This window comes from Babylonia areolata, chromosome 2, assembly GCF_041734735.1.
Source record: "Babylonia areolata isolate BAREFJ2019XMU chromosome 2, ASM4173473v1, whole genome shotgun sequence".
Lineage (NCBI taxonomy): Eukaryota > Metazoa > Mollusca > Gastropoda > Neogastropoda > Buccinidae > Babylonia > Babylonia areolata.
The window spans coordinates 27802733-27810232 of NC_134877.1; the positions used below are offsets into that span (position 1 = coordinate 27802733).

At 48.1% G+C, this 7500-nt stretch overlaps 1 protein-coding gene across 2 annotated transcripts in view; it reads right to left on the bottom strand.

Moving 5' to 3' along the window:
* Positions 1–7500, bottom strand: part of LOC143299983 (fibroblast growth factor receptor 2-like) — a 130197-nt gene that overhangs the window by 66169 nt on the left and 56528 nt on the right. The window lies entirely within an intron of this gene.

The following is a 7500-nucleotide window of genomic DNA, read 5'->3' on the forward strand; positions in this document are numbered from 1 at the left end:
GGGCTCGGCACAGGAGGCCAACAAGGCTGTGGACAGGAAGAGAGCCAACCTTTACCTTCTGCCGCTTCCAGTCGAGGATCAAGGGGACTGGGACTGAAGTCACAGCGCCTCGCCTTTCACAGAGACACAACACTATGCCGACAAGGGACCTCGACCCCTGATCACCAGTCAACTCTTGATTATATATAAGTCCGAGCCTACCACGGCAACTGCCCTAACTCTAGGCTAATCCTCTGGACCTTGGGCCATCCTGTTAACGCTAACAAACTGCCCTAACTGTAGGCTAATCCTCTGGACTTTGGGCCATCCTGTTAACGCTAACAAACTGCCCTAACTGTAGGCTAATCCTCTGGACTTTGGGCCATCCTGTTAACGCTAACAAACTGGCCTAAATCTAGGCTAATTTTCTGGACTTTGGGCCATCCTGTTAACGCTAACAAACTGCCCTAACTGTAGGCTAATCCTCTGGACTTTGGGCCATCCTGTTAACGCTAACAAACTGCCCTAACTCTGGGCTAATCCTCTGGACTTTGGGCCATCCTGTTAACGCTAAGCAACTGCTTTAACTCTAGGCTAATCCTCTGGACTTTGGGCCATCCTGTTAACGCTAAGCAAAGCCAAACGCTGCTGAGATCGCTCAGCTGCAGAGTGGACAGGACAACCAGTGTGCAGAGACCCAGGTTCTGCCGTACAGCCCACATGTGTGAAGGAATCTGTTCAACAGAACTTTCTGTGTGGCGCCCTCAGGACTCTTCATGAAGAAGAAAAAGGAGATGATGACGATGATGATGATGATGATGAGGATGATGATGATGATTAAGAAGAATACGAAGCAGAAGCAGAAGAAGAATAAGGAGAAGTTGATGATGATGATGATGATTAAGAAGGAGGAGAAGGAGGAAAGGAGAAGGAGGAAAGGAGAAGAAGAAGAAGTGGACAATACGACGACAATGGTGTCTAATATCATCATCTTAGATGAGCAGACTATAAATAAATAAACGAACGAATGGCGACGGCCGGTATCTATATATCTATCTATCTAGATGTGTGGGTTTGTTTTTGTTGTTGTTGTTGTTTTTTTGTTTTTGTTTGTTTGTGTGTGTTGTGTGTGTGTGTGTGTGTGTGTGTGTGTGTACATACATACATATACAATATGACATTGTTTATAGTGTTTATCGTGTTAAGCATTTGAACAAAAAAGAAAACAAATGACGACGACGACGACGACGACGGAGGAGGAGGAGGAGGAGGTCGCACGTACAGCCCTGTACCAGGGAAGGCCCGGGCTCACGGCAGGACAGTCTGGTTCGTTCACTGACTTGGGGGGTGACGGGAGACAGAGAGAGAAAAGAGAAGGGGTATAGTAGGGCCCCACGGAATGTGTGTGATGTGACGGCCCTGGGCAACTCACCTGCCTCTCCTCCACACACGTTAAGACCCCCCCCCCCATTCTCCCCCCACCCCTCCGGCCCCCCTCCACACACACACACACACAGACACCAGCCACAGCTCGCTTGTCATCTGTGCTGACGTGCTGCTGACAATCCGTGATCAACAGTGTGTGTGTGTGTGTGTGTGTGTGTGTGTGTGTGTGTGTGTGTGTGTGTGTGTGTGTGCGTGCGTGTGTGTGTGTGTGTGTGTGTGCGTGCGTGCGTGCGTGCGTGCGTGCGTGCGTGTGTGTGTGTGTGTGCGTGCGTGCGTGTGTGTTTGTGTGTGCGTGTGTGTTTGTGTGTGTGTGTGTGTGTGTGTGTGTGTGTGTGTGTGTGTGTGTGTGTGTGTGTGTGTGTGTTGTGGAATGCAACGTCCTTTTCCAACCACCCCCTTTTCTTCTCCGTCTATCATAACCATCGCCGGATGTCTACAATCACCGATATGTGTGACGGGACATTAAACAAACTTCCTCCCACCTCATTATCACTTTCTAACATCATAAAAGAACACACACACACAAAAAAAAAGCATCATCTTGATCATCTTCGAACACTCTATTGCTATACAGGTCCACAAAATGTGTTGTGTGACCTACTTTCAATCTACAGGATGTTTGCACTGCCGTTCGAGTCGTTAAAAAAACAAAACAAAACCCCAAAACAAAAAACAATCTTCCACTCGCCCACACAACTGCGGATACGGGATCTTTATGCTCATTTTACGACAGCTTGAAAGCGAGGGAGACAGTAAAGGGGTGTGATTCAATCGTCACACATCAGCTCCCACATGAAATTCCTCGGTCTGATAAAATACCGAACAGCGGAGGCCCAGCACAGAAAGAGCGTGCCGTGATTGCACTGTAATATCATATCATGTATTCGTGACTTCACTTTTGATTTCCATATCGAAGCAATCTGTTTTTTGAAAGGCATAATACTCTCTCTCTCTCTCTCTCTCTGTACTATGCATGCACGTTTATCAGTGCGTCCGTGACACGTGCCTGAGGAATACAGGCAAGAAGTACGTGTGTCGTAGCTGCGAGCGTGTACAGGTAAATGCGCAGGGTTACCCTGTGGTCAGCTGAACCTGAAGGGATTGACCAGAGTTCTCTCAGCCTGGCTACCGTGTCATTTTCAAGGCGATATCCCCCTCCCCCGCCCCCCCTCACCCTCGTCCTACTGGGGCCAAGTACGGTGAATGAAATGGCACAGTGACATCCCCCCAGGACTAAGTACGGTGAATGAAATGGCACAGTGATACCCCCCCCCCCCCCCCCCCAGGGTCAAGTACGGTGAATGAAATGGCACAGTGATATCCCCCAGGGCTAAGTACGGTAAATGAAACAGCACAATGATATCCCCCCAGGACTACGTACGGTGAATGAAATGGCACAGTGATATCCCCCAGGACTAAGTACGGTGAATAAAATGGCACAGTGATATCCCCCCCCCCCCCCCAGGACTAAGTACGGTGAAAGAAATGGCACAATGATATCCCCCCCCCCCCCCCCGGACTAAGTACGGTGAAAGAAATGGCACAGTGATATCCACCCCCAGGACTAAGTACGGTGAATGAAATGGCACAGTGATATGCCCCACAGGACTAAGTACGGTGAAAGAAATGGCACAGTGATATCCCCCCCCCCCCCCCCGGACTAAGTACGGTGAATGAAATGGCACAGTGATATCCCCCCCACCAGGACTAAGTACAGTGAATGAAATGGCACAGTGATATCCCCCCCACCAGGACTAAGTACAGTGAATGAAATGGCACAGTGATATCCCCCCCAGGACTAAGTACGGTGAATGAAATGGCACAGTGATATCCCCCCCCAGGACTAAGTACAGTGAATGAAATGGCACAGTGATATCCCCCCCAGGACTAAGTACGGTGAATGAAATGGCACAGTGATATCCCCCCCAGGACTAAGTACAGTGAATGAAATGGCAACAGTGATATCCCCCCCAGGACTAAGTACGGTGAATGAAATGGCACAGTGATATCCCCCCAGGACTAAGTACAGTGAATGAAATGGCACAGTGATATCCCCCCAGGACTAAGTACGGTGAATGAAATGGCACAGTGATATCCCCCCAGGACTAATACGGTGAATGAAATGGCACAGTGATATCCCCCAGGGTCAAGTACGGTGAATGAAATGGCAACAGTGCGCGTTTCTTCACTAACAGCATGGCGCACCTCTATCTCTCTCTCCGTTAGACCTTTCCAGTATCGCTTTAAATAGTTTATAAAGGTCTATAAAGGTCTATAAAAGGTCTATAAAGGCCTGGTGTTCAGGTCCACCTGACCCCACAGGCCCCTGACCTCCATAAAACGGCGAATATAAATACATGTCAGAAACATCTGATATACGCGCGGGCACAGCTTTGGGGGAAAGAGGCCAGACAGGGGGGCACAGCTTTGGGGGAAAGAGGCCAGACACGGGGGCTGACTCATTTCACACCGCTGGACTGTCGCTGTGACGGTCACGTGTTCCATTCAGGGTCACGTGTTCCAATCACACTCACAGCGCCCGGAAGTGGAAATCAATTTGTTGTTTTTTCATTTCCGGTCACCATATAACATGTGGACCTGTCAGTGTTTCACTGCTTTCGCATGCATACGACGACGATCATACATGCTGACGATCAAACATAGACGTTTGAGATTCCGTCATCTAATGTCTAATGAGTTCGTGGGATTACGGAAAAGACGAACAAATACCTAGCCAGCACACCCGAAACCACGGCTGCCTACTCACTCAGTACGGCCAGTCCTCTCTTCTCCTCTACACAGACCCTTCGGATGTCCAGTGAGTGTCTGAATGACCCAACCTTTAGCTTCCGTCGTCAGAATTGTGGTATTCTTTGTCAACATTCACCTCTTCAGTATAAGAGCCTTCCGCTTGCAATATTTTGATGATGGTAACTGGGGTGAAACGCTGTTAACGTCGTCTCTTTCGCCGTTCGTATGGAGAGAGTTAACAGCCATGCAACAAGCGGCCATGCACGTAAAAGCCCATTAGTTCATGGGGGAGTCAACATGCAAGGAGCTGCAGCCCACGAAACGCATCAGAAGACGAAGAAGAGTATTAATGCATGCATGCTATGCCGCAGCATGTAACTAATCTGTAACTAATCATGTAACTAATAAATCTTGCTGGCTTTTTCTCCACGGCCAATTCCGCCAGGGGAGGCACTTTACACGCGCCCTTCATCTGTGTTAAACCGGATCTCCTCTCACCGCTCTCACTGAATCATGGTAACTGCGTTTCGGAATAACACGTGTCTCGTTAACCTAAAATGTAGCGGTGAAAAGTTTTCGGAATAAAAACAAGAAACAAAAAAACAACAGCTTTTAATTTTCTGTTGGAAAGTACGTTCATATCCGTCAACGGATGTAATCGTGTATGCATGGGATTTTTTTTCTTTCTTTCTTTCTTTCTTTCTTAAGTACTGAAATGTGACGAGACGCCTCGGTCAGGTGTTGGACTTGTGGTCCAGTGTACACCAGTGGTCAGGGTTCGAGGCCCCGTTTGGTGTTGTGTCCTTGGGGAAAGGCACTTTACTCCTATCTTTCCTCACCCCACCCAGGTGTGAACGGGTACCTGACTTGGGTTGGGGAAGGTTCAAACAGCGGAAGGACAGGACTGAGCCCCGCCTTCCTAACGCAGTGGATAAAACATTAAGTCAGTGCCATGCCCCGATGGCCATAGAAAGACTGTGAGAGCTTTAACCCTTTAACCACAATGACCTCTAACCACAATGAAGTGGCCGCGCACTAAAAAAAAAAAAAAAAAAAAGTGGCAGCGCACTGCAAGGCAGACAACCCTTGCTGCCCCGGGATGGCCCTGGCGATCAGCTAGACAACACCCAACTGTGACAGAGACACTTTATTGAGGGCTTTTCTTGTGCGTGCGTGCGTGTGTGTGTGTGTGTGTGTGTGTGTGTGTGTGTGTGTGTGTGTGTGCGCGCGCGCGCGTAAGAGACAGAGAGAGAGATATATATATCCCGCCAATGGTCTATTAATATCTTATGTGACATGTATGCACATATACAATATAATCACGTCATTATAATCATATTGTTCACGTTGTTGTTTTCCAACTGTGTGCCGGGTTTGATGTTCGCAGGTCTATTTCACTCCATCGTAGTTCTTTTCTTCTGTTTCCAATGCCTTCATACATATTCACCACTTTTTGATGCCCCAGGGCTGGGTGGGGGGAGAAAAAAAAAAAAAGCATGGTCATTACTCATCTCAATTTCCCCCGTTAAAATATTCGCTTCTTGCATGTGTCTATGTATGTGTGTGTCTGTGCGTGTGTTTATCCATGCGTACGTGTGACGTGTTCAACTTTATGAATTCATTAGCAATGCTACATCCCTGCTCGGCATTACCATAATGACATAAGCAATGCGTCACTAATCCTGTGTGCCCCAAACAAAACGGCAAACAATTATGTGAACAGGCCAATGTCCTGACGTGTTCCATATTTGGATAACTGAAATTCGTTCGTTCGATTGTTATTGATTTCTGTATCTCTGTGTTCCCCTTTCCTTCTCTGTCTCCCCCCCCCCCCCCCCCCCCCCCCCCCCCACCCCCCACCGCCCCCCTCCTCTCTCTCTCTCTCTCTCTCTCTCTGTGTGTGTGTGTGTGTTTGTGATAGTATTGCTGATGGCAATGATGATGATGATGATGATGATGTTCGTTCGTTCTTTAGTTTAGCGTCTTTTCACTATCAGTGATATCAGACGATTTAAAAAAAATAAAAATAAAAAAGTAAAGGGAGGGGGAGGGGGGCAGGAAAGAGGAAAACAGACACGGTGGAAAACTGGAAAACTACAACAAAAAAATGCATAACTAACATGCAATTACATTTAACAGTAACAATTCAATAATAATAATGATAATAATCAGAAACCATTAACACAATTCTGAAGTACATTAATGATGATGATGATGATGATGATGATGATGATGTGTGTGTGTGTGTGTGTGTGTGTGTGTGTGTGTGTGTGTGTGTGTGAGAGAGAGAGAGAGAGAGAGAGAGAGAGAGAGAGGTGGTACTGCTGATATCAGTTATGTGTGTGAGAGAAAGAGAGAGAGAAAGAGGACAACCAGACAAAGTGACAGAAAAATACAGCTCCACAAGACAGAGAGGGGGGGAGAAAGCGTGCGTGCATGAGTGTGTGCAAGTGTGTGTGTGTGTGTGTGCATGTGTTTGTGTGTGTGTGTGCGCGCGTGTGTGTTAGCACACGTGTCTGCGTGCGTGAATGTATGTATGAAGCCGCGTACGTGCGTGCGTGCGTGCGTGCGTGCGTGTGTGTGAATGTGTGTGTGTGTGTGTGTGTGTGTGTGTGTGTGTGTGTCCCCATTCCCCACGAGCCAGGCACGTCAGGAGCGAGGGAGGAAGGGAGAGAGGGAGGGGCGATGTGTGGTCTGTTTGCCTGGCACAAAAAACTAGGGCTGGGGAAAATAGAGAGCTTCAGTGTACACAGCCTCCACTGAGAGAGAGAGAGAGAGAGAGAGAGAGAGAGAGAGAGAGAGAGAGTTACTGAGTGAGTGAGAGTGGGAGAGGCAAACAAAGAGAGAGAGATAGTCAGTGAGTGAGTGAGAGAGGCAGTCAGACAGACAGACAGATACAGAGAGAGGAGGAGGAGGAGGAGGAGGGGAGGGGGAGGAAGGGAAAGGACGGAATTTAATGAGAACAGTGAAAAACTAAGTGTGTGTATGGGGGGAGGGGGGCTGGGGGGGGGGGGAGAGTTGGTGTGTGTGTATGTGTGTGCGTGTGTACGCGCGTGCGCGCGCGTGTGTGTGTGTGCGTGCGTGCGTGTACCAGTTCTCGCACGCAAAAGTTTTACGCATATGGTTGCAACGTGTGGGTAGCTGACTTCAACACCCCCACCTCTAGCCCCCGGGGTGGAAAAAAAAGAGTTCATGGACCTGCATGTTCTTCGTATAAAAAAAAATATAAAAAAATAAAAAGCCGTCACAATGCCACCGCAGGACAAAGGCAAATGAAAATCTAAAAGATAGCACACAAAAGGAAAGATTAACCCATTTGCGGTT